Consider the following 27,925-nt stretch of genomic DNA (forward strand, 5'->3'; position numbering starts at 1 on the left):
CAATATCACCAAGACCAAGGAGATGGTGGTGGACTTTAGGAGATCTAGGCCTCATATGGAGTCAGTGATCATTAATGGAGAATGTGTGGAGCAGGTTAAGACCTACAAGTATCTGGGAGTACAGTTAGACGAGAAGCTAGACTGGACTGCCAACACAGATGCCTTGTGCAGGAAGGCACAGAGTCGACTGTACTTCCTTAGAAGGTTGGCGTCATTCAATGTCTGTAGTGAGATGCTGAAGATGTTCTATAGGTCAGTTGTAGAGAGCGCCCTCTTCTTTGTGGTGGCGTGTTGGGGAGGAAGCATTAAGAAGAGGGACGCCTCACGTCTTAATAAGCTGGTAAGGAAGGCGGGCTCTGTCGTGGGCAAAGTACTGGAGAGTTTAACATCGGTAGCTGAGCGAAGGGCGCTGAGTAGGCTACGGTCAATTATGGAAAACCCTGAACATCCTCTACATAGCACCATCCAGAGACAGAGAAGCAGTTTCAGCGACAGGTTACTATCGATGCAATGCTCCTCAGACAGGATGAAGAGGTCAATACTCCCCAGTGCCATTAGGCTTTACAATTCAACCGCCAGGACTTAAGAACTTTTTTTACAGCTATTATTAATGCTTTTTGAGATAGTGATTTAGATGCATATCATATTTTTACTGAGTTAAGTATTGTATGTAATTAGTTTTGATACAACAAGTGTATGGGACATTGGAAAAAAATGTTGAATTTCCCCATGGGGATGAATAAAGTTATCTATCTATCTATCTATCTAGTTTTGCTACAACAAGTGTATGAGACATTGGAAAAAAGGTTGAATTTCCCCATGGGGATGAATAAAGTATCTATCTATCTATCATCGGGAGTGTTTCATACAGTTCTGGTCGCCCCCATTCTCGGAACGATGTCGGGGCTTTGTACAGGGCGCAGAAGAGGTTTACCAGGATACTGCCTGGATTAGAGGGCATGAGCTATAACGAGAGGCTGGACAAACTTGTGATGTTTTCTCCAGAGCGGCGCAGGCTAGGGTGAGACTGGATGGACGTTTATAAGATTACGAGAGGAATAGATAGATGGACAGACGATATATTTTTCCTGGGGGTTGAAATGTCTAATACATTTAAGGTGAGAGGAGATGTGAGCGGCAAGTTTGCTTCTGTCCAGAGACGAATGAGTAGCTGGAGTCTCTGCCTGGGGGGGAGGAGTCACCAATCATGTCACGTGATCCCGTTTGCCCCTCCCATTTAATCGCAGTTGGGCAGCGCCTGCGCGTCTGTTTCCGAGGCCCCTCCTCCGGAATCTCCGCGCATGTTCACAGTCTCCGGGTGGACGGTGTTATCCTCTCGGCTCAGAGCTGAAGTCGGTCGGCTGTGTTTTCGTGAAAGACTTTCGTCTCTTCCGTCCGGATCACTGTCTGCGGGCCGAAGATATCACTTTCCCATCGGTGAGTATTGAGACCGATCCCGAGCGGGGAGATCCGATGTTGGCCGTGAGCCCCGAACTGTGGGCCAGGAATTCATTTGTTTGCCAACTATCTGGGCTCGTCAGAAATGTGTCGACTTCACTTAATCTGCATTGAACGATCCAAACCAGGAGCCCAGGCTGTCTGTTTCCACAGAATTGAAATGGAAGTCCCGCCGACAGGTCACGTGAGTCTGTGTGCCGCAGATTCGCCCCGCCCTCCGCTTTGTGACGCCAGATCACGTGGTGTGATTTTGGCCGCTGAGTCCCGTTAACTTCCCCGAACTCGCCTCGCTTCCTGAGGCTTCTCGCATTTGTCCTGGAGCTTTATGGCTGTTGTGTCTTCTCCCGGACTGGGGTGGGTGAGAAAGGAGAACGTCCCAGGTTGTGGGAATCTTTGATTTCACTGTCTGCTTTACCGAGGACTGGGATGTGCTGATCTGGATCCAAAGGACTGTGCAGTTCCTCGCAGTCACGGGCGGAGCAGTTACCATGCAAAGCGTGAAGTGTCCGGATGGGAAACTTCCTGTGGTGTGTTGATAAAAATCTGGTGAGGGTCAAAGTATATATGGCAAAGTTCTTGTTGTTTCTTCTAACTTTGTCATTTTTGAATCTTTTATACAGTAGTATGTATCATTAATTCAGTAGCTGTGGTGTGTTCTGACGTCTCCGGACCGGCTTTTTCGTATTTACAACAGTAGGAAAAGACCCGTGAGTCTGGTGTTCAAACTGTGTTTGGAAATTCCCCCACCCCCCTCACTGTCACCAGTCTGTCACTCGGTGGAAATCAGGCAGAATCTCAAGTTGCAACTAAAAACTAAATGTTTGAAGTCATTCTGACGAAACGTCATTAACCTGAATTGTAAAGTTTGTTCCCCTCCCCGCAGCTGTTCCTTACCTGCTGAGTGTTTCTGGTAATTCCACTTTCTTTTTATTACATTTAACCTGGAAATGGAAATGACTGGATCTGTGATAGTAGAACAGTAAAGAAAGCACAACTTTTCCCTGTCAATTATCCTGGTACCAGTTTGTCTGTTATTGCTGGAAATGTGTTCAGTACAGTTGTTGCTAACGAGGTTCACATGAATAATCTCATGATCGGCTTTATCTATGAGGAGCATTTGATGGTTCTGGACCTGTGCTGGATGGAGTTCAGAGGGACGGTGAGGTTTGTGGAGGCGATGTATGGTTAAGTAAACCTACCGAATAGTGAAAAGCCTGGATACAGTGGACATGCAGAGGATGTTTCCATTAGACAGAGTCTGTGATCTGACAGCACAATCTCAGAATGAAGATGCTTCCCGTTAAAATTCAGTTGAGAATTTTTTTTTGCCAAAATGTGTCTGAAGTGTGGAATTTGTTGCCACAGAGTGTGGTTGAGGCTGCCATTTGGGTATATTTATGACAGAGATTAATATATTCAAGATTGCTAAGTAGCTTCAGGGTTACAGGAGGAAGGCAGGAATATGGTGTTGGAATAAAAATCAGCCAAGTTTGAATGGTGGAGCAGATCAGATGGATCAAATCACCTAATTCTGTTCCTTATGTCTTACCATGACTGAATGATGGCTCCTTCTTATCCCATATTCTTTTGTGTCATGTGAGGGACAATAAAAGATTGTTCACTGAGATCGTTATATCTGCCTTCAACGTTTAAATTTCAGTGAGTTTTGTTCTTAGTAACATTAAGCAGAAATGTTTGGTTCTCCTTATTATTGTTAATGTGCTTCATTATCTTTCATGTTAAAGTTAGACCTGTGGTGATAGATTTATTGGAAGTAAAACCGCAACTGGAAGCAAACCACGACTGAAGACGAGGGAACAGCAAGAAGTGAACCGGCCCGAGGATTGAGAGCATCAACTGGAGAGAACCCATCTGACTCGGAGATTCCAGTGATTCAGTCAGGAGAAAGTTTGGTGAGTCTCATTTACTCAAACATTGGTCCTTTAGACATTACATACCTGTACAAGGGAAGGTCGGAAACAGCTGGAGTGAGACTGAATGTGCCCTGCAGAACAGGTTTTGCCTCTGTCAGACCCAGTTGCAATCAGTCCAGGTCTGGTAATGTGCTTCCAGCAGCCCAGCCCTTTAAAACCACTCCCATTCTGTGGAAATCGAATCCGGAGAGAGTCACTCGGAGACCATATAGTACAAACTCTTTATTCCAAGTACCTGGGGCTTACTCAGTTAGTCGCTCAAACAGGAACAGTCAATGACTGTTCCCGCCCAATCCACTAACTGACTAACAATTCCCCTTCACCACAGATATATCCATCCAGATACTCCCCACACAAGACAGGCTGGAGCCAAAGTTATTTACTACATGACAGGCTGGAGCCCCTAAAGACAAATTACAAAATGGTCATAATGGCTTACACACACAGAACAGACTGAAGCTGTCCTATCTCTACACATGAGTGCACAAGGAGATAAGCATCCTGAAACCCTAGCTAGCTACCCTCAAGAAGAAATATGGCTCAGCATAGCTTAGTAAATCTATTGATCATCAGCAGTTCATACAGGCACTACCTGTATGTATAATTTATATTTTCATTTATATCTATCATTATTATTGTTATGAGCAGAGAGACAACATCTGCCGTAAGTAAATTCCTTGTATGTGCATAGGTACTTGGCGATTAAATTCTGATTCTGATTCTGATTCTTTCAGAAAAACAGGCTGCTATTTTTTAACGAAGTTTTAAACCATACTTCATCATTCCCTTCTTTTTGATCATTACATGAGCAACAAAACAGTAATTTTTTACAGAGAAAGCAATCGAGTACAGCTTTGACTTCTCAGTGGGTAAAAACGGCATACAACAGTAACTATAACAATGATATGTACAACTATTAGGACATAATGCAATATCATGCCCCACATATTACCAAACAGGCCTTTGAAGATCACTATTTCGACCCTTCCGTGAACCCGTGTAAATCCTGCCCTACTTTCTTGATGCTGTCAGTCTCCTTGGCAGTGTGCTCGGAGAGGGATGTAATGTTATTAGACTCATCAGGGATATAGGTGCAGCATTCTGTGTCAATAATAGCACAGGTTCCCCCTTTCTCAGCTGGGATAAAATCTAAAGCCGTAAGATTCCATACAACTGTTTGCCAGATTGCAATCATTTTAGTGGATATTTCTGTTACTTGGGCCTGTGTTTCTTTCAGGGCCCCTGCAGTATTGTGGCCAGCTCCTCAAGTGCTTGTAGCCAAATTGATTATCTCTCGTGAATTCCCGGCTACTCCATAGGAGAGAAAAGCGATCATCCAAAATCGCTCAGTCTCAGTTATTCCTCTCGGCTGCTGGGCATCTGCAAGTATGGCCACGATGCATGTTTCCCAGTGTAGGAAGTTCTGTTTGGTGGGGGCCTGAGATACATCTGTCAAAACACTGTGTCTGTCAGGGCCCCTAGTTCTACCCATTTGACATAAGTGTGACAGAGACAGAAAGATCGTAACTGGATGCTGGGGTGAGCCCTCTCAAAGACATAAACACAAACACCACTGTTACGCACCCGTAATGGTTTAAATGAACCAGCAGCAATAGACCACACCTGGAGTCTGGTTTTGATGTTAAAAGTACTGTCTTTATTAGTATCTACTTGTATAACAACTTAAGCAAAATAATCTAAAGCTAAAAGTGTTATGAGGACACATATGTGTAAATATAACTCCCAAACCACTGAGCTCAGGGAATAACAAGCTTAAAGTCTTGAGATGGTGAAGTATGAAAGTTCAGTTCATCCATGGAATAAATGACAAGAGAGATATTTTTAATCCAAGGTGAATGTCGAGAGAAGGCAATTATGTTGAATTCCACAAATTCCACAGTGGTAAAACGGGATAACAGTCGCTGTCGGTCTTATCCGTCGTTGTTCTAAATCCACATACGAATTATCTCCAAAAGTAGCTTATCACAGGAGTACTGTCTTCAGAAGGAACTACCACCCAGGCAAGGGTTAACACACATGTAGATTCCGCAAGGTACTCCCAATCCAGATCCAACACACAAAGTATTACCGACCGTGATTTCTACAGAATATCCCTTCTCACAAGTGGTTACTACATAACACACCCGAATCCAGCTAAGGGTTAACAAAAGTGGTAGCCATGGGATACTCCAACAAAATCCCCATATGGATTATACGAATTATCACCAACAGTGATTGGTCACAGGGGTACCCTCTTCAAGTGAATTATCACACCCAGGCAAGGGTTAGCACAAGTGGTCCTCACAGGATACTCCCAAACTAAAAGATTCACTCCAGTGGATCAAACAAAGTGACAATCACACATTCAGTATACAATGGATCAATAATTAACCCACCCTTGTGGGCATAGGAGAGTCCAAACAGTGACCTTTGGCCACTAGGTCCTTTGTTTCGAACTTTCCATCTTCTTTCTTTCTCTCCGGCTGACTGTGTGTCCTTGCTTAAATAAAACAAACTTTGAGCTATGTAAACACAAGCTACCAGCAAGTGTAAACACGCTGCATGGTCAAATAGTTCCAGCCCTCTCTCTCTCTCTTGTAAGAATCAAACAGGAGCTGAGAAAGCTGGTGGCTGACATCACTCAGGCAATATCTGTTAAAATGACAGTCCACAGCAAGAAACCGAGAGGTTCATCACTCTCTACTATCAACCAATACAATTTCCTTTAGTCCGAGAGAGTCCTTCTACTCATTTCCTTCAGTAACACGTTTGTAGTCTGTTAGATATATCCACCGAGATTGCCCTTTCAGTTTCACAGCTGTCGGAGTGGTCAGTAACACTTGATATGGTCCTCTCCACCGAGGTCTGAGTTTCCCTCGATCGCAGTTCCTGATCAGGATAAATTCCCAAGTTCTATGGTGGGATAGTCACTCCTCTCTGCGGGGTAGTTCTCTTCCTTGTAAGCCTGTAACGCTTGGAAAATTTTGGTTAGTTGGCATATTTATTTCCCCATCTCTTCCAATATCTAATTTTGCTGGTAGGCTTTCTGGGAGCAATGGTGCACAAGGTCTTGGTCCCCAGGATATCCTCATGGGCCATGCATAAATGTTTTAAACTGGTGACAACCCCGCTTTCCCCTATGGGGTAACCCTCGCGGAATAGGGCTAACGGTAGGACATTCAACCAAGTGAGTCCAGTCTCCGCTGCTGGTCTGGCCAGTTTACTCTTCAGAGTGCCATTGGCTCTTTCCACTCTGCCAGCGGCCCGTGGGTGGTGTACACAGTGGAATTGTTGCTTGATAGCTAGTTCGTTACATACCCCTTCGTTTACTTTCACCACAAAGTGTGGGCCATTGTCAGAGCTCAGCATCTCTGGCAGGCCGTACCTGGGAATTATATCCCATAATAATACCTTCACAACAGTCATAGCAGTATTAATGGTAGTTGGAATAGCTTCAATCCATCTACTAAACACATCTATAATAACTAAGCAGTATCTATAGCAATGTACTCTAGGCAATTCAATAAAATCAACTTGCAGACACAAAAAGGTCCACCTGGCAAGGGAGTCGTACCTGGTGTGCAGGGTACAGGTTACCAACCACTCCCTCCTTTCCCAGGTGTGTACAATTATGTATCTAATCGGCCAATATTCGTAAAAACTGTGTAGGAACACAAACCTGTCCCACTGGGGTGATCCAAAAATCTAGGTTGTGGTCTTTCTGGCACCCCATCTGGGACCACAGTTTGTGCTCCTCCTCAGAGGCGTCCCCCTGAAAATTACGTACCTCCCATACGTCCGGCAAACCCGTTCTGCTTTAGTCGTGGAGGGTTGCTTGACGGGAACCTGAGGAGGCTACAACTACTGAGGATTGTGCCGCACTTTTCACTGTCTGATCTGCTAGAGTATTGTGTTTAGTGACACAGTCGGACATGCGTGTGTGGGCAGCACATTTCATAATAGCCAAAACTCGAGGTAGCTGTAGAGTGGTGAGTAAGTTGTTTACAAAGGTGGCATTACTAATGGGATGGCCAGAGGAAGTCAGGAATCCCGATGTTCCCAGAGAGCCCCCGAGTCATGTACAATTCCAAATGCATAATGGGAGTCTGTGTAAACGTTCCCATTTCTGTCTGTTGCTGGGATACAGGCACGAGTCAGAGCAAACAGCTCAGCCTTCTGGGCGGAGACAGCGGCTTCAAAAGAAGCTTGCTGATCAATTTCACTGTCTGTCACTATCGCATAGCCAGAATATCGTTTCCCTGCTGGATCCACAAAAGAGCTTCCATCCTCATAAAATTGCTTCGGGCTAGAGGGGGATATTGCAGAATGGATGGGAGAGTCTGTCCTTCCTTCATGGTGATCCGGACAGGGGGACAGTTGGTACGACCGACTTCATGGCCTGAATTTGCTCAGAGATGGGGTACAGCGTCTTGGGATCAGTCAATATTAAAAGTGTGTCTCACCAAATGTCCCGCCTTCACCTCAGACTCCTTCCAGTATCGGAGTTGGACTGCAGCCAAGTCTTGCCAGTCTCCCTCAGTGCTGGAGGCTTGTTTCAGCAAGGTGTAGGCAATGAACTCTGGGCTCTTTGGCTTGAACCCAGGGCAAACACTAACAGTGGTACGGGGAACCACCAGTTCTGTCTGTCGCCAAAGGAAATCCGGAAATTCGGACAGTAATGCACTGCCCACTTTTCCTTTAATCTCTCCAATCACCATGACTGGGAACTTCTGTCCCTCGCGGGGTGCATAATATTGACTTTCCTCAGCTGAGCACCCCGTAATGTCACAGCACAGAGTCACGTGGGGGTCGACCACTGGCAGAAGGGGTTCAAACGCAGTGGAGTCCAGATTAAGTGCCCACCACTGGGGGGGCGGAAATTGGGGAAGCTGTCGGTTGTTCACCTGTCACAGGGTGACACCATTGCCTGTGCAGAGAATCTCGACTTCCAACAGACAGAGCAAGTCTCTCCCTGCTGGATTACATCCCCGACTGCGGGGTGCTGACTGTAAATGAAACCTCACACTGGTTCCCGTGGAATTCCACCTCCAGTGGCTGGTTATGTGAATACGTACGTTCCGTGCCTTCGAACCCAGACAGAGTGAATGTTGCGTCTGATAACTGTAATCCCTTTTCCGATACTATTTCCAGATTGAGAGTGGTTGTAGTTGCCCCCATATCAATCATAAACGGAACTGGAATAGCAGCAACTGTCAATGTTACACTGGGCTCTTCCTGAGGGGTGGTACTCACGGTAGGAAGCATCCTTGCTTGTCAATTTCTAAACGGGTTGTTGTCCCCACCTGTCCCTTGGTAGGTTGTTGTTCCCATTTCTGATCCGCAGATATAGCCCGCTCGCACTTCTTCCCACTGAACATATTCACCTTTAATATTCTTTTCATATCTATTATTATTATTATTCAAAAATAGCACAAGTGCATCAAAGTAACAACACTTACAATGCCTCATAAAAGAGGAAATTATCTTGAGGATTAAAAATGTTGTGAATTAAAAAAAAAGAAAAGTGAGGGGAAAAAAGAAGAAACCCATTGGAGGTACAAACCCAGAGCCATGCATCATACAAAAAGCTTCTAAAAATAAACATCAAACTGCCAAAAAGAAAGAAAAGATATATAAAAAAATTTACATTTAGATCTTGGAGGAAATCTATCAGTTAACTGAAATGATAATAACGAGCAGATGAGCCCCATCTCTTAAAATCAAATAAAGGTACAAAGGTTCGACTTCTAATTTTCTCCAAGACACAGCATCACCTGAGAGAGCCATTGTGACAAAGTAGGAGCTGATATATCCTTCCATTTCACCAAGATGGCCCTCCTAGCTTTCAATGTAACAAACATGTTGGTCAGACACAGAAATACCATGGATATTTTGAGGGATTATTCCAAAAAGCATAGTCAATTTATTAGGTTGTAAATTGATTCTGAGTGCTTTAGAAATTGTCGAAAAGATTGAATTCCAAAGCTGTTTTAATATAGAACATGACCAGAACACATGTGTCAGTGTGGCTATCTCATTTTTACATCTATCACAATACTTGTCAACATTGGGAAATATTTTCGAAAGTCTCTCCTTCATCAAATGGTAATAATGTACAATTTTAAATTGAATCAGTGAATGACTAGCACAGATCGAAGAAGAGTTAACAAGCTTCAGAATCCATGTCCAATCCTCCCATATAAAAGGGAAATTGAGTTCCTTCTCCCAATCCTGTTTAATCTTAAGTAAAGGACGCTTATCCCTTTGTAATAATAAATTATAAATTCTTCCAATAGAACCTTTCAACGAGGGGTTCATATTCATAATAGAATCTAACAAATCAGCCTCCAATATGTAAGGAAAATTACTTAAATATTTTTGTAAAAAATGTCTAACTTGCAGATATGGTAAAAAATGTGAATATAAGAGAGAATACTTATTGACAAATTTTTCAAAAGACATTAGTCTGCCTTCTTTAAATAAATCCAAAAAAGAATTAATACCTTTATTTTTCCAAAGTAAAAAAAAAATTGGAACACTCCAAGAAGGTTTAAAAAAAGTAATTATGATAAATTATACTACAAAGTTTAACTTTTTTAAGATTAAAAAAATTGCGGAACTGGATCCAAATTTGTAAAGAGTGCTTAACCACAGGATATAGGTTTAAATTAGCAACTTTAGCTAATTGTATAGGTAGAGTAACTCCTAATAACGAAGTTAAATAAAACTGTTTCACAGCTCTCAGTTCCTGGTCTACCCAGATTGGCTGTTCATTCCTATTAACCCAATTTAACCAGAAGGACATACGCCGCGTTAACAGCCCAATAATACATTCATAGAGTAGGCAAAGTGAGACCACCATCTTTTTTCAACTTTTGCAAATGACATTTACCAATTCTTGGTCTTTTATTATCCCAAATAAAAGATAGAATAATAGAATCAATCTGATCAAAAAACTTCTTAGTAAACAATAACAGGAATATTTTGAAATAAATATAAAAATTTTGTTGGGCGGAAGCAGACATTTTGCATGCTTCTTCTGGAATAATCCCATAAATTGCTGTAAGTGGATTAGGTTGAACATCCACATCTATAACTTTAGATAATATTCCAAACACATCCCTCCAAAAATTGTTTAAACTTACACATGACCAAAACATATGAGTTAGAGTAGCCACTTCTGCATTACATCTGTCACAAATAGGGCTTATATTAGAAAAAAATATGCACCAATTTATCTTTGGACATATGGGCCCTGTGTACTATCTTAAACTGAATTTAGATATGGCGTGTGCAGATAGGTGAATTATTGACTAAATAATAAATTTTACTCCACTGATTATCTGAAAGTGAATGTTGAAGTTGTACTTCCCAGGTGCGTTGAACCCTATCATTAGGTGACATGCGAGCATTCATTAACTGTTTATAAAGGATTGCTATTAATTGTTTTTGAAAAGGTTTAAACTGAAAAATAGCATAAGCCAAATTTAAAGAGCAGGCCGAGGGGTAAATTGGTAAAAAAAAATCACGTAAAAAATTCCCAACCTGTAAATAGCTGAAAAATGTGTATTAGAGATATCATATTTGTCCATTAACTGTGAAAAAGACATTAAACAGTCTTGTAAAAACAAATCTAAAAAAGTCCACTAAAGGAGGAAAATTGGCTTTATAAAGATCCTGATATTTTTTAGTAATTATTATGCCTAAATATCTAAAAGAATCCATAACTTTAAAAGGAATATTATCATATATAGAGACAGATTCATTTAAAGGAAGTAATTCACTTTTACTAAAATTTATTTTATATCCTGAAAGGTCTCCAAATTTGTCATATAATTTTAGCAAAGCAGGAATAGATTATTCAGGCTTGGATATATATACCAATAAATCATCAGTGTAAAGAGAGATCTTGTGCATGGTCTCATTCACAAAAATCCCATGAATATTTTCGGCTTCACAAAGCAATAGCAAGGGGCTCTAATCTTAAGTTACATAACAAAGGACTTAATGGACAACCTTGGCTTGTCCCCCGTGATAGCTGAAAAAAGGAGACCTACAGTTATTAGTGACAACAGTAGCAATAGGAGCTTTCTATATCATTTTAATCCAATTATTAAAATTAATACCAAAACCAAATTTTTCTAAAGTATTAAATAAATATTTCCATTCGATTCAATCAAATGCTTTTTCAGCATCCAAAGATATAAGGCATTGTGGAGTTTTAGAAGAAGGTGAATATATAATGGTAAATAATCTCCGAACATTTGAGAAAGAATAATGACCCTTTATAAAGCCTGTTTGATCTTTAAAAATGATTTTTCCCAAAATACTCTCCAGCAGATTGGCCATTATTTTTAAGTGAATCTTAGCATCAACATTCAATAATGAAATAGGTCTGTATGAGGCACAATCAGAAGGATCTTTATCCTTTTTGAGAATTAAAGAAATAGAAGCTTCATAAAAAGTAGAGGGTAAATCACTTTTCACAAAAGATTCTTTAAACATCTCCAACATATATGGAGAAAGCAATTTTCCAAATTTTTTATAAAATTCTACAGGATAACCGGCAAGTCCGGGGGCCTTACCAGATTGCATTGAGAAAATAGCTTTATGAATTTTGGATTCAGTAATTTAGGCATCCAGAATTTTTTGATCCTCAACAGAAATTTTAGGAAAAGCAATCGTTCGTAAAAAAAAAAAAACAACAACAACAACAGTCATTTCAGAAGAGTCCACTGGACATTGAGATTTATAAAGTTCAGTATAAAAGTCTTGAAAAATCTTATTAATTTCTTCATAATCCCGAGCCAGGGTACCATCTTTTCTACGAATTTTCAAAATTTGCATCTTGGCTCCAGCTGATTTTAATTGAGATGCAAGTAGTTTATTATTTTTATCTCCAAACATATAAAATTGGGTCTTTATCTTAAGTAGATAACCTTCAATTGAATGAGTTAATAATAGGTTATATTATGATTTAAGTTCCACCCTTTTTAAAAATGTCAATATTAGGGGAAGTCACATAGATATTATCTAAATCTTTAATTTGTTTTGAAATTTTATCTAATTTTGCTTTAGTCTGTTTTTTAAGTTTAGTTGAATAAGAAATAATCTGACCACATAAAAATGCTTTGAATGTATCCAATATAATTAATTCAGACATACCTCCTATATCATTAAAAAGTAAAAAATTATTTTATCTGGCTTTCGATAAAACTAATAAAGTCAGAGCTTTGCAATAAAGTCTGAGACATGTGCCATGGTGGACGGCCAAAAATGTCATCGTCAAATTCAAAGGACAAACTCAAAGGCGCATGATCAGGTATAGCAATAGCGTCATATTCACAGTTTTTAACATTAGGCAAAAGACAGGGATCAACTATAATATAATCAATCCTTGAATATATTTTATAAACATGGATAAAAAAGAATATTCTCTGTTATCAGGGTGTAAATGCCTCCATAATTCAATCAACCCAAAATTGGTCAAAAAAGAGTTAATAACTGACGCAAAATGATTTGGAAGTCGTTGATTAGTTGAGCTCTTATCAATCATAGGATTTAAGCAACAGTTAAAATCCCCACCCATTAACAACATATACTCATTTAAATCTGGCAGTAAAGCAAATATTTTTTTTTAAAAAGCAGGATCATCTAAATTAGGACCATACAAATTAACCAGAACAACCTTTCTATTACAAATCACTCCTTTAACAATTAAAAATCTACCATTAGAATCTGACTCAATATACTCTTGAGTAAATATATTAGATTTAATAAAGATAGACACCCGCTTAGTTTTGCTCTGAGAAGTAGCATGGAGTTGTTTTCCATTCCACCAGCAAAAAAATCTATTTTGATCTCCTGCCTTGATATGCGTCTCCTGAGCAAAAATTATATCAGATTGGAATCGATTAATAATTTTAAGTCTTTTTTGTTTAATAGGATAATTCCAACCACGTATATTCCAAATTATTACATTAATCCATTTAACTGCCATACTATAATTTTATTCTTATTTACTTTATATATGCGCAGAGCACATACCAATACGGGATTATCAAAGATGGCAGTGATGAAGAATAAAGCCATATAGAAAACACACATGCTCCAGAACCACCCAATGGGAAAAAACTCCTAACTCTAAACCCACCCACCCTCCCAAAAGCCTGAAAAAAAGGCAAGTGAACTAAGATAGATGCGAAAACATGGGCCTCTCTGCCTCCCCCCAGCCAGTACATAAAATAAATAAAATGACCTTGCAAGAAAGACAGTAAAGTCTCAACAAAGGAGTGTTTACATTCTATCATGTGTTAAACAGAAAAAGAACCAAAATAATATAATCTCTTAGAGAGAAAAACCAGCCCCATCTTAAGTTTAGCTTTAAATCCCTAAGAAAACTTTAAATTCAGTTATAGGGCGCTATAATAAAACAGATTAAAAAAAGTTAATAGTATACTTAACTGAACTAAATTGATGGAAATATTAATTAGTAAAATCATAGTAACTTAACCCTCCCAGATAAATACGGTATTTAAAAAGAAACCCTGTTGGTAGAAAAAAAAACTACCAGTTAGTAATTTAAGAAACAACAAAAAAATCAAACCAAATATTAGATAAAAGGAACAAATCCTTTTATCCTCTTTTCTCAGTCAAATATGTAATTAACCATTTAAACAGTCAAACTTGATCCGTAAATCTTCTTTCCAAAAAAAAATCCAATAGGATGTAATGCTGAGCAGGTTTTCTTTTCTTCTTTTATTAATCTGTCAATGAAATATCCAAATAGCCTTCATATATTTTCTTTTTGTAGTGTGAGTAATATACAGATAATCAAACAGCTTTTCATAGTTTATTCAGTAGTAACGTCAGTGGCGGTGACAGGTATAGCCTGGACAAAATCCAGCTCGACTTTTGGGTCAAAGAAAGTACATGGGGAAGAATTAGGAGGAACATCTTTTATTCTTGTCGATTAACTCAAAGAGGGAAATCTTTTCTTATCATATGCTTGTTTCATTACCAAAGCAAATCTTGCTCTTTGTTCCATTACTTCTTTTGGATAATCTTCATAAAAACGGAGCTCAGACTCATTGAATCTGAAAACTCTGTTTTCTTGCCTGTCGCATTATTTGATCTTTAATTTTAAAGTGATGAAAACAAGCCAAAATAAATCTTGGTCTGGTTGAGTCTTTAAATTTCGAAGTAGACAGCCTGTGTGCTCTTTCAATAGCAGGTAGCTGTGATGAAATAGTCAGAAATAGATGATGAAAGAGCTTACCAAAGAAACCATTAAGTCTCCATTTTCAGCTCCTTACTGCAATCCAATGATTCGTATGTTGTTTCTGTGAAACTTAGTTTGCAAATCAATAATCTTATTAACAATATTTTTTCAAATGGGTTGTAGTTTCAGACAGTTTTTGCTTAGTTGGCTTCAATTCCTCGTCATGATTAGAAACTTGAGTTTCCATATCTTTACGTTTTCCCAGAATTAAGTTCATTTCATTATATTCTTTTCCAGTTGATCTTTAATTGCCTTATTCTGATCTTGAATTGATTTCAGTGTCCGAACAATATCTTCAGCCCATGATGGCATTTCATCAGATCTTTCCTTCGGCGTCTTTCCTTTTTCATTACCTTTGTCAGTAGATTCATGCAGATTCTTCCCACTTCTCGTAGACATAGACATATCACTCCCCTTCAAGAATCAGCAATTAAAAATTTGAAATTCAAAATTTAAGCTGTGAGCGGGAGAGAAAACTAAGAGCAGCACAGAATTAGTGCTACTCCATCGACAGACAGAGGGAGTCTCCATTCACCTGTAATATTAATTCCCTTCGGGGTTGATTGGCATTCGAAAGCCCTGTTCCAATGATATGTCAAAGCTCGTTGCATTCGATTTTGGTCATTGTCAGGCCAATCCATCTTATTTGTTAATGATGTTGGCTAACTTAGTTGGTAAGCATTGGAGCAGTAGGGCATTAAATTGGGGGGACGGATTCCCATCATTAAAGGCTTGGTCTCCTGCGAAAGTGCTGTAGCAGGCCACAAAACTCGTACAGGGTCGATATGCCAGACACGGGTTCGGGATCCCGTGTTTCCCTATCAGTTCTAACTTTAGACACACATTCCTGCCCTTCTCTCCAATGTAGGCCGGCTTTGGTTTGCTTACGTTGTTTTTCCTACTGTCATTTTCGGCACCCATCCATCCATTCATGCTCTGTTTTTAACGTCTCCCAACCTTTGGTATTCCTTCTGCAGTACTTACCTCTGTCCTAGTGGTCGCCAGCCTGTCGATTGCGATCGACTTGTCTACCTTTGAGACTTTCCCAGTAGATCCCGAAAAAAAAGAAAAATAAATACACAAATACTGTTGAAAGATTGTTTCCGGATTGTGGGGTTTTAGTTCCATTCTTTCTACATGCGTGTAACTACACAGTGTCCCCAACCACTGGGCCGCGAGGAAACAACATGAGTCAGATGCATCTTTCCTCATTCCCTGTTAGCCCACTGTTGAACTTGAGTGCACGCGAGGTCATCAGTCGCCTAACCGCAGTGACACCCTCATGCCAGAGATCACCAGTTGGTCTCGGGCGGCCGGTGGGAAGTGCCGTCACTACTGGCCTGGAGTGCTGCCTCTAAACCTGTTTAGCACACTGAATGTTCGTGGGGAATCCGGTGCTAAAATATTCGCAGACGACCTAATTCGGGCTCAGCGTTTCATAGGTATCAGAGCAGCTACCGTGCTGTGATCTACTGAAACAAACTTTTGTCGGCTGATAGGTCCTCCAAGGGGGGCGGGCATTTTACTAAGGCCAAGGTAGGGTTTCTTGGGCTTAAGATGGTTGGTGACCACTACTCTATCCCTTTATCTCATGCATTATTCCTCCAACTTGCTGATAATATACTGTTCCACTTTAAAGGTATGTCACATCTGGAATTTTTCCAGTCAGCCGAGGATTTCCTTCCACGCTGCTGTGTGGTGTTGTGAAATCATGTACAAGGCAAGTTACAGCAGTAGTTTGCCATTGCCTTCTGCTGAGTGAGTTGTTTTGTTCACCAGCACAGATGAAAGTGTGCAAGGGAGTCAGCTGGATTCGAACTCGGGACCTCTCGCCTCGAAGTCCAACGCTGAAGCCACTAGGCCACCAGTGGCATAGCCGGCAAAGTTCCACTTTACATCTGCCTTTTCCTTCCATTCCCTTTACAACAATTTCCACTTCTTTGCTCAGTTCTTTTTCCAAATCAAATTTACTGCTTGTTCTCATGAGGTAATAACCCAGGCTCCTGCACCCTCCCCCATCCGTGGCCACATTTTGTTCCCCAATTTCTTATTCAGCACTGCAGTCAACATTAACAAATATTTTTCCTTGTCTGGAGAACTCTCACACAAATTGTGTCGGGCTGCTGCTGGCCCAATCGTATCAATTGACTGCAATTGACCAATGGTCTCTAAGTAATTTATTGGGCACAAAGCCTCCTGCTCAATTAACAATGAGATAAATTTACCCGGCTGGCACCTCCTGCTTAATTGATCAATTTACCTGGCATGTCTGCCTCCTGGCCACTTAGTAAAATTTTGCCTACCTTATACAAATCTCCCAACAAATTCTTTCCCGATCCTGTCAAGGTATGTGATCAGCCTTGGGTGAGGCACCGTACGTCCAAAGGAACTAACGGTGAGTGACAAATTTAAAATACCCATTGGACTCCCGTTCGGTGTCCGCAGTCCCCAGAGTGGTCCAGCTGCTTACTCAGCCTGTCTGCTTGGCACTCCGTATATTGGGACCCTGTTCGTGATGCCAGATGTTAAAGTTGAATCTGAATAAAACTCAGGAGACCAGCTTCTTATCGACACCATGGTTTATTGTGCATTCAAATGCCTGCAGGAGTTTGAGACCCATTTGTCAAAGGGAAGGCACGTAAGCACTGCCACCTTCTGACAAGTCGAATGACTTAGGTTACAGCCGTATATTTATACATAGTACATCCCATACATTAATATTGCAAGATGTTATTTGAACTGGCACGCCCACTAAGTGTGTTGATGCAAAACTTAATTACTTAGATAACAGAGTTTCCTAAATGGTTTTAATTATAGATGGATGTACTGTCCAGTCCTTATCAGTTATTCCCTTTGCAAGGCCCTGACTTAATTACAAACAGATGTTCATTCCTGTCCTTATCAGTGAGTCCTCCTCCCTTTACTCAAACGAGGATACAATGTATAATGTTATCAGCTCTCAATGTGTCTCTCTGCAAGCCACAGAGAACTGGTAATGAGTCTGTCTTAGCTAAACGCTGAAGACTGAGTTCACTTCAGTTCAAAATTCCTATTCACTCCCAATTATTCTTTTAGCCAGAGGTTACACAGGTTCAAAATGAATTTTTTATATACCCTCAATTTGTCAGGAGGGTTCAGGGGAAATATGTATGCCCAATATAGAAACTGGTGTTACCTGTGTGTATTGTGGCAATGCAAGAGGTGCTGGAGAATTTGCAAGTGGAAAGACTTGGAGTAATATTTGCAAATCTGACTTTTTAAAGCATAATTTAGCAAGTAAACCACATATGGACAATGTGCAAAAGCTCTGGTGAGAAAATCCTTCATTACCCGTTACAGGCCTGCTACATAGGTTGTGTGAGAGTGCAGATGAACTCGATCAAACCCAGGGGAGATCAAAGAACTTATCAATTGTGATTTGCTAGCTGTGAAAACGATTACCTCTCTGTATAAAATTCACTGTGCACATGTCACTGAGTTAAAAAAAAGTGCACGTTAAGGAGTTGGAACCTGAAATGGATGAATTCCGGATCATCCAGGAGTTGGAGGGGGTGATAGATATGACATGAAGAGAGGTGAGTTACACCCAAGGTGCAGGACACAGGAAACTGGGAGAGAGTCAGGAAGGGGAATGAGGTTAAATAGCCATTGCAGAGTACTCTTGTGCCCATGAAACACAACAAAAGGTAGACCACTTTAGAAACTGGTGGTGAAGGGGATTACCTGACAGAGAAAAGTCAAAGGGGTGATAGGGGATTCATTAGTTAGGGGAACAGAACAAGAGGGAACTGATATCCAAGTGGTAAGGCATGCTAGTGCTAGTGTGGGTGGAGCGGGTGATGTGGTTAAAATAAGCTGTAAGGGGAATGGGAGCCAGAATGACCAAACAGATAATGGAGAGGGTGAATTGAATTGAATTGACTTTATTAGATACATACTTCATAAACATGAGGAGTAGAAATCTTTATGTTATGTCTCCATCTAAATGTGCAATGTGTAATTTATGGTAATTTATAATAGATAGTTTGTACATAGGACAGTCAATATAACATCGAAATGCAATTGTATCAGCATGAATTAATCAGTCTGATGGCCTGGTGGAAGATGATGTCCCGGAGCCTGTTGGTCCTTTTGCTGTGGTACCATTTACTGGATGGTGGCAGCTGGAACAGTTTGTGGTTGTGGTAAATTGGGTCCCTGATATCCTTTGGGCCCTTTTTTTCCACCTGTCTGTGTAAATGTACTGAATAGTGGAAAGTTCACCACTACAGATGCGCTGGGCTGTCCGCAACACTGTCTGCAGTTTCCTGCAATTAAGGGAAGTACAGTTCCCATACAAGGCAGTGATGCAGCCTGTCAGGATGCTGTCAATTGTGTCCCTGTAGAAAGTCCTCAGGCTTTTGGTCCCCATCCCCAACTTTTTCAACTATCTGAAGTGACAGAGGTACTGCTGTGCTCTTTTCACAACACAGCCGGTATGTACAGACAATGTAAGGTGCTTGGTGATGTTTATGCCGAGGAACTTAAAGCTGTTCACCTTCTTAACCCCAGATCCATTGATGTCAATAGGGGTTATCCTGTCTCCATTCCTCCTGTCGTCCACAATCAGCTCCTTTGTTTTTGTGACAATGATGGAGGGTTTGTTTCCTTGACACCAGTCAGGTGTTCAGATCATAGATTCAGCAGTTAGATGGTTGAGCCTGGTGCAATGAATGTGTCGAGCTGTGTATATCACAATGCAAGAAGCATCGTAGGAAAGCCAGATGAGCTCAGGACAGGGAATTATGATATTGTAACCAATATTGGGACTTGGTTGCAGCCAACATCCTGAGGGATTTAGAAGAACAAATTTGTAGAGAGATTGCAGACCAAGCCAATAAACAAAAAGGTTGATTCAGTAAGTGATTTTAACTTTCCATATATTGACTGGGACTCCTACACTGTAAAAGGACTAGATGGGGTAGAGTTTGTCAAATGTGCCCTTAATCAGTACGTAGAATTCCTGATGTAAAAGTGTGCAATAAGCTGTTAGGAAATGATCAGGGCTGGTGACAGAAATTAGTGATCATAATGCCATGAGATTCAAAGTAAATAGGGAAAAAGAGAGGTCTGTACCACGGGTTGAGATTCTAAATTGGAGAAAGGTCAATTTTGATGGTATCAGAAAGAATCTGACAAGTGTGGTTTGGGACAGGTTGTTTCCTGGCAAAGGAGTACCTGTAAGTGGGAGGCCTTCAGATGTGAATTTTTGAGGATGCAGAGTTTGTATGTGGCTGCCAAAATGAAAGTTGGAAGGTAACTGGTCCAGGGAACCTTGCTTTTGAAGAGAAATTGAAGCCTCGTATATTTTGTTCCTCTAAATGCCTCAGACTGTTGGGTGCTACCGAGACCCATTAATGACTACAAATCATGATTCCACGCACTGAGCTCATCTGACTTTTTTTGTTGTCTTCTTTTGGTTTCTCAAAGCTTCCGAATAGTTTTTGTTCTTTTGTTTGCCTTCTCTTTGACATTTATGTTGGCTTTGGCTTCTCATTTTAGCCACAGTTGTGTCCTCCTGTCTTACTAATGCTTCCACTTCTGTGGAATCACTCAGGCCCCAAATTGCTCCAGAAACTCCAGCCACTGCTGCTCAATTGTCACTCCTACCCTTTCCCTTCCAAATAAGTTTTGCCAGCTTCTCTGCCATAGAAACATGGAGAAGTTCAGTAAAGAAACAGGCTATTTGTCCCATCTAGACAATGCCAAAAAAGCATTTAAACTTGCAGTGCGATCTGGGCCAGCTGGCAAAATGGTTTGAGAAATGGAAAAAGGAATTTAATGCAGACAAGTGTGAGTTGTTGCACTTTGGTCTGACCTACCAAGTGAGGTCTTTCACAGTGACTGGTCGGGCACGGAGGAGTGTTGTAGAAGAAAGGGACCTCTTATAGAAGAAAGTCCTTAATTCACTGAAAGTGGTATCACAGTTAGATAGAGACGGAAGGGAAGATTTTAGTCCAATGGCCTTCATGAACAAAAGTACTGACAACAATAGATGGATGTTATGTTGATTTGTAGAAGACATTGGTGAGGCCTAATTTGGAGTACTGAGTGCAGTTTTGGTCACCAACCTACAGGAAAGATGTAAGGACTTTGAAAGAGTTCAGAGAAAATTCACAAGGATGTTGCCAGGTCTGGAGTACTTGGGTTATAAGGAACGATTGAACAGGTCAGGACTTTGTTCCTTGGAGTGTAGGAGATTGAGGGGAGATTTGATTGATGGGGTGGGAGTACAACCAGAGGCCATGGGTTAAGGGTGAAAGGTGAAATGTTAAGGGGAACATGAAGGGAAACTTCTTCACACAGACAGTCATCCGGGTGTGGAATGAGCAGCCAGCTCAAGTGGTGCATGCGAGCTCGATTTCAACATTTCAGAGGTTCATGTAGGTACCTGCATGGTAGGGGTATGGGAGTGGGAAGATTAAATAGTTCAGCACAGACTAGATGGCCCAAAGGGCATGTTTCTGTGTTGTAATTTTCTACAAGAATGTGAAATATTACAAAAATTCACTGTCTTTTTAACAGCTGTGCGGACCAACCATTCACCTCAACAGGAAATTTTTATATGGCATTAAAACTGTGGCACTTTAAGTTAATAATACATAAAAGAAAATCCCAGATGCATGTCAAGAAAGATTAATTTGCGTGAGACTGTTTTTGTTACTGTGGGGCCAGGCACCCATGCAGCTCAGCAGGAACAGGGAATAATACCAATGGAGAGAGTCCAACTCCACCAAGGTACAAATTGGAGATGACAGAAATGCCCTATTCTTATAGAAACAGGAAGAGCATCAGGGAATTGATGTTCATTCCAGATACCAGCACTCTGCCCAGTCAGAAGATGATGTCTCTGTCCAACTTGGGTAAAACTTTACTGTAACAGTGTGATACCAGATCAAACCTTGGTAACTCAAGTAATCTCATCTGAAATGTTGTCGGACACCCATTGATGGATTTTGTAAATCTTTTTACAGGTTAAAAACAAGAAGTAATTTGTCTCCAGGAAGTTCAAACACAGCACACCAGTTTTGTTGTCTCTGTCCAGATATTTAAGAAGTGGAGCAAGGGATTCAATCGACCATCCTTCCTGCTCAAACTGTGGGGAGGGATTCACTCGGTCATTTGACCAACTGGCACGCCTATCATTTTACACAGGAGAAAGGCTGATCACCTGCTCAGACAGTGAGAATGGATTCACTTGGTTATCACAATTGAAGGTACATCAGCAAGTTCACACTGGGCAAGGCCATTCACCTGTTCTGTGTGTGAGAAAGGATTCAGTCAGTCTTCCCACCTGTGGGCACACCAGTCAGTTCACTCTGGGCAAAAAGGCTGGTGATCTGCTGAATATCTGAGAAAGGATTCACTCAGTCATCTGACCTAATGGCACCCCAGCGTGTTCACACTGGGGAGAGGCCGTTCACCTGCTCAGTCTGTGGGAAGACATTCACTCGGTCATCCAACCTGCACAGTCACCAGCGAGTTCACACTGGGGAGAAGCCATTCACCTGCTCAGTCTGTGGGAAGGGATTCACTCAGTCATCCACCCTACAGAGTCATCAGCGAGTTCACACTGGGGAGAGGCCATTCACCTGCTCAGAGTGTGGGAAGGGATTCACTCGGTCATCCCAACTACTGGCACACCAGCAAGTTCACACTGGGGAGTGGCTTTTCACCTGCTCAGAATGTGGGAAAGGATTCACTAAATCATCCACCTTACTGGTACATCAGCGAGCTCACACTGGGGAGAAGCCATTCACCTGCTCAGTCTGTGGGAAGAGATTCACTGAGTCATCATGCCTACAGAGTCATCAGCGAGTTCACACTGGGGAGAAGCCGTTCACCTGCTCAGTCTGTGGGAAGAGATTCACTCAGTCATCCCACCTACAGAGTCATCAGCGAGTTCACACTGGGGAGAAGCCGTTCACCTGCTCAGTCTGTGGGAAGAGATTCACTCGGTTATCCCACCTACAGAGTCATCAGCGAGTTCACACTGGGGAGAAGCTGTTCACCTGCTCAGAATGTGGGAAGAGATTCACTGATTCATCCACCCTACAGAAGCATCAGCGAGTTCACACTGGGGAGAAGCCGTTCACATGCTCAGAATGTGGGAAGGGATTTACTCAGTTATCCAATCTACAGAGACATCATCGAGTTCACACTGGGGAGAAGCCATTCACCTGCTCAGTCTGTGGCGAGGGATTCACTCTGTCTTCCAACCTACAGAGACACCAGCGAGTTCACACTGGGGAGAATCCATTCACCTGCTCAGTCTGTGGGAAGAGATTCACTCGGTCATCCACCCTACAGAGTCATCAGCGAGTTCACACTGGAGAGAGGCCATTCACCTGCTCAGAATGTGGGAAGAGATTCACTCAGTTATCCAATCTACAGAGACATCATCGAGTTCACACTGGGGAGAAGCCATTCACCTGCTCAGTCTGTGGGAAGAGATTCACTGATCCATCCACCCTACTGAGTCATCAGCGAGTTCACACTGGAGAGAGGCTGATCACCTGCTCAGAATGTGGGAAGAGATTCACTGAGTCATCCAGCCTACAGAAGCATCAGCGAGTTCACACTGGGGAGAAGCCATTCACCTGCTGAGAATGTGGGAAGGGATTCACTCAGTCATCCCACTTACTGGCACACCAGTCAGTTCACACTGGGGAGAGGCTGTTCATCTGCTCAGACTGTGGGAAGGGATTCACTCAGTCATCCCAACTACTGGAACACTAGTCAGTTCATAGTGGGGAGTGGCCATTGTTATGAATCCCTAGGTTTTGTTTGCTGTGGACTGTTATTTTGAGAGAGAGGGAGAGATTAAGAAGGTGAATCAGTCTGACTTGCAGCTTGTTTACATCGCTCGCAGCTTGTTTAGATTTAACTGAGGACACAGACACTCAGAGTCAGATGGAGAAGGATGAAAAATGGAAGGATTGAAACCAGGGAACTGGTGGCCAAAGATCACTGTTTAGAACTTTCCTATGCCCACAAGGGTGGGTTAATTATCCATTCACCGTACATCGAATGTGTGGTTGTCACCTCATTTAACCCATAGGAGTGGATCTGATTTGGGATATCCTGTGGAGACCACTTATGTGTTAACCCTTGCCTGGGCGTGATGTGGTCATTCATTTGAAGATGATACCCCTCATGACAAGTCACTTTCGGTGATAATTCGTATGTAGATTTGTAAAGATCACAGATAAAATCTACAGCAACTGTTCTCTCATTTTAACACTATGGAACCTGGAGAACAGACAGACAGACAGATCTACTTTATTGATCCTGAGGGAAATTGAGTTTTGTTACAGTCGCACCAACCAAGAATATTGTAGAAATATAGCAATATAAAACCATCAATAATTAAATAATAATAAATTAATCTTTGCAAGTGGAAATAAGTCCAGGACCAGCCTATTGGCTCAGGGTGTCTGACACTCTGAGGGAAGATTAGAAAAGTTTGATGGCCACAGGCAGGAATGACTTCCTGTGATGCTCAGTGTTAGATCTCGGTGGAATGAGTCTCTGGCTGAATGTACTCCTGTGCCTAACTAGTACATTATGGATTGGATGGGATTCATTGTCCAAGATGGCATGCAACTTGGACAGCATTATCTTTTCCGACACCACCGTCGGATAGTTCAGTTCCACCCCCACAACATCACTGGCCTTACGAATGAGTTTGTTGATTCTGTTGGTGTCTGCTACCCTCAGCCTGCTGCCCCAGCACACAACAGCAAACATGATAGCACTGGTCACCACAGCCTCGTAGAACATCCTCAGCATCGTCTGGTAGATGTCAAAGGACCTCAGTCTCCTCAGGAAATAGAGACGGCTCTAACCCTTCTTGTAAACAGCCTGAGTGTTCTTTGAGCAGTCCAGTTTATTGTCAATTCGTATCCCCAGGTATTTGTAATCTTCCACCATGTCCACACTGACCCCTTGGATGGAAACAGGGGTCACTGGTGCCTTAGCCCTCCTCAGGTCCACCACCAGCTCCTTAGTCTGTTTCACATTAAGCTGCAGATGATTCTGCTCGTACCATGTGACAAGATTTCCACCATAGCTCTGTACTCAGCCTCATCTACCTTGCTGTTCGACATAACTGCCTTCTCTCGACATTTACCCTGAATTACAAATATCTCTCTCATCACCTATTTTGTGGATGAACTGAACTTTCATACTTTACCATCTGAAGACTCCAAGCCTTATTTTCCCCGAGCTCAATAGTTTGGGAGTTATATTTACACACATATATACACATAACACTGTTAATCTTTGTTTAACTTGTTTAAGTAAACCTAGTGAGCTTGAGCTCCAGTACAAGTGAGAAAAATTAAAGCTGGAGTCTGCGGAAAGGCAGAGTCAGTTTGAGGCTAGAGAGGCAGAAAAACAGACAGAAAATTGTCTCAAAGTGTAATAAAGGGGAAGGCTTAGCATGCCTATTCTGCTTTGACAGTTGCTGAAGCAGCTGATTATTTATTTATTTATGCTGACCCAATCATCGCCACTGGGCTATAAACGTGCAGGAGCAGTGTGTGGTTCAGTGCTTTGCTCAAGGACACACACACTGCCTTGGCTGAGGCTCAAAATCATGACCTTCAGATCGCTAGTTCAACACTTTAACCAGCTGGCCACACACCACACATTATGACCTAGTGAAGCAGGTTGTGCTCAAAGCTTATGAGTTGGTCTCAGAAGAATACAGGCAAAAGTTTAGAAATTTGAAGACATCTGTGAACCAGACTTATATGGAATTTGCTTATGAGAAATTTGTGTGTATTGCCCACTGGTGCACATATAAAAATGTAAATGATGATTTTAACAGCTTGAAAGAGTTGGTTTTAATTGAAGAATTCAAAAAGTGTGTCCCTGATTACATAAAGACGTATTTAGATGGAAATGATGCTGCCACTATGCAGGAGTCTGCTAGATTAGCAGATCAGTTTGCTTTAACTCATAAGGTTATGTTTACCCTGAATAAGAGTTTCAAAAAGAGTAGCAGGGATAACCAGGGTAAACCAGAAATTAATGCTGGGATTTGTCACACTTGTCAAGTTTTGACTAAACCTAATCAGGTCATCCCAGTGGTCCCACTCCAGCCTATACCTGCATTCGGTGAACCCTTTTCCAATGTTATAGTGGATTGTGTTGGCCCATTGCCAAAGACTAAAGCTGGCCATCAGTATCTGCTAACTGTTATGTGTACTGCATCCAGATTCCCAGAGGCAATGCCTCTTAGAAATATTAAAGCTAAATTTTTTACTTTATTCGATTTGCCTCAAGAAATCCAGTCTGATCAAGGAAGTAATTTTTCATTTGGGTTATTCCAGCAGGTAGTTTATGAACTGGGAGCAAAACAAATTACATCATCTACATACCATCCGGAATCACAAGGGGCTTTAGAAAGATTTCACTCTAGCCCCAAAACAATGATTAAGACATACTGTGTTGAAAATGGAAACGACAAGGATGAAGGAATACATTTGCTTTTGTTCGCAGTAAGAGAGTCGGTTCAGGAATCATTGGGCTTTACTCCATTTGAACTCATATTTGGTCGCAGAGTGAGGTGAGCTTTGACCTTGTAAAAGGAGCGGTGGATTGATGGCGATGTACATGTTAACTTGTTAGACTATGTTTTAAAGTTCAAAAATAAACACCACCAATTCTGTAGCCCAGCAAGACAAAACTTAAAGATTTCTCAAAACAAAATGAAGTGTTGGTTTGATAAGCAGGGTTGCGAAAGAAAATACCGGGTGGGGGATAAGGTGCTTGCCTTATGTTGACGAATTCACTTCAGGTGAAATTCAATAGACCGTATGAAATAGTCTCTCAATTTAATGATGTGAATTATGTTATTACAACACACGACCGAAGTAAACTAACACAGCTGGTACACATGAATATGATAAAGCCTTATTTTGACAATCAGGCACCATCTGTATGTGTTGTTGTCAAAATATATGAATCTGGCAACCCTGAGAATGAAACAATTGACTCGGCTGAGACTTTTCACAAGCCAAACATGGTCCCAGTTAGACTAATGAACTCCATTGTTCCAGAAAATATTGATCTGCAGCCAAAGCAACAACAACAGCTGAAGGAATTAATTCTGAAGTTTAAAGATTTATTTCCCGATGTTCCCAAGCAAACCACGGTCTCAGTACATGACGCAGATATTGGGCAAGCCAGACCGATTAAACAACACCCATATCGCATGAACGTAGAAAATGTAAATTGGCTGAGCAATTGTTGAAAGTGTGGAAACAAAATCAGTAGGTCTTAGAAGAACTGATTATGGGAAGGTAAATGCAGTAACAAAAACAGATGCCTATTCGATCGCTAGGATAGATGATTGCATCGATAAGGTTGGAATAGCTAATTTCTTACAAAGATTAATCTGTTGACGGGGTATTGGTGTGTTCCATTGACGGACAGAGGTAGAGAAATTTCTGCATTTGTGACACCATCTGGGTTGTATGAATACAATGTTTTGCCTTTTGGAAAGAAAAATGCTCCAGGAACATTCCAGAGAAAGATTGATTTTGAAATTCGAGGGTTAGAACACACAGATGTCTATATTGATGACTTAGTCACAGGGAGTGGCACTTGGGAAGAGCATATCTCTGCAGTAGAAAAGCTGTTTGACAGGCTTTCCCAGGCCAGCCTTACAGTTAACTTGGCTAAGAGTGAATTTGGCCATGCCACTGTGACCTGTCTTGGCTATGTTGTAGGTCAATGCAAGTTGGCTCCTGTTCGGGCAAAAGTTCAGGCAATTTCTCAAGTTCCTATTCTGACTGCTAAGAAGGCTCTTAGAAGGTTTCTGGGAATGAATGGATATTACCGTAAGTTCTGTAAGAAATTTGCTGCTGTCGCTCTTCCTCTGACTAATCTCCTGAAGAAGGGTGAAAAGTTCGTTTGGACTGAAACTTGTCAGGATGCATTTGATCGATTGAAAGTTATTATTTCAGATTAGGCCAGTCAATGTAGTATTCTCAGCAAATTTGTGCTGTGGGTGGCAACACGAGTCACGGGTGCACAGAAAGTAAATGACAGGGCCAAACAGACAAACCTGTGGGTTGTGTGTCCTGAGGGTCAGCGAGACAGAGGAGATGGAGCCCACTGTTACCACCTGCCGACGATCTGACAGGAAGTCCAGGATCCAGCTGCACAAGGCAGGGTGAAGGCCGAGGTCTCTGAGCTCCTT

General features: G+C 41.6%; 1 protein-coding gene and 1 long non-coding RNA gene across 3 annotated transcripts in view; one reads left to right on the forward strand and one right to left on the reverse strand.

The window, feature by feature from the left end:
* The window catches only part of LOC140723079 (uncharacterized), a 561,502-nt gene that overhangs the window by 265,287 nt on the left and 268,290 nt on the right, over positions 1–27,925 (reverse strand). The gene's annotated exons all lie outside the window — the stretch shown is intronic.
* LOC140723082 (uncharacterized) lies at positions 1,730–26,389 on the forward strand. Of its 2 annotated transcripts, none has more exons than XR_012097799.1 (3): positions 1,730–2,004; positions 3,204–3,371; positions 26,055–26,389. It is a non-coding gene; the product is annotated as an uncharacterized lncRNA (long non-coding RNA). The 2 variants fall into 2 exon arrangements; XR_012097800.1 differs by lacking the exon at positions 26,055–26,389 and adding an exon at positions 21,687–22,176.

Source organism: Hemitrygon akajei, unplaced genomic scaffold (assembly GCF_048418815.1).
Source record: "Hemitrygon akajei unplaced genomic scaffold, sHemAka1.3 Scf000100, whole genome shotgun sequence".
NCBI classification, from domain to species: domain Eukaryota; kingdom Metazoa; phylum Chordata; class Chondrichthyes; order Myliobatiformes; family Dasyatidae; genus Hemitrygon; species Hemitrygon akajei.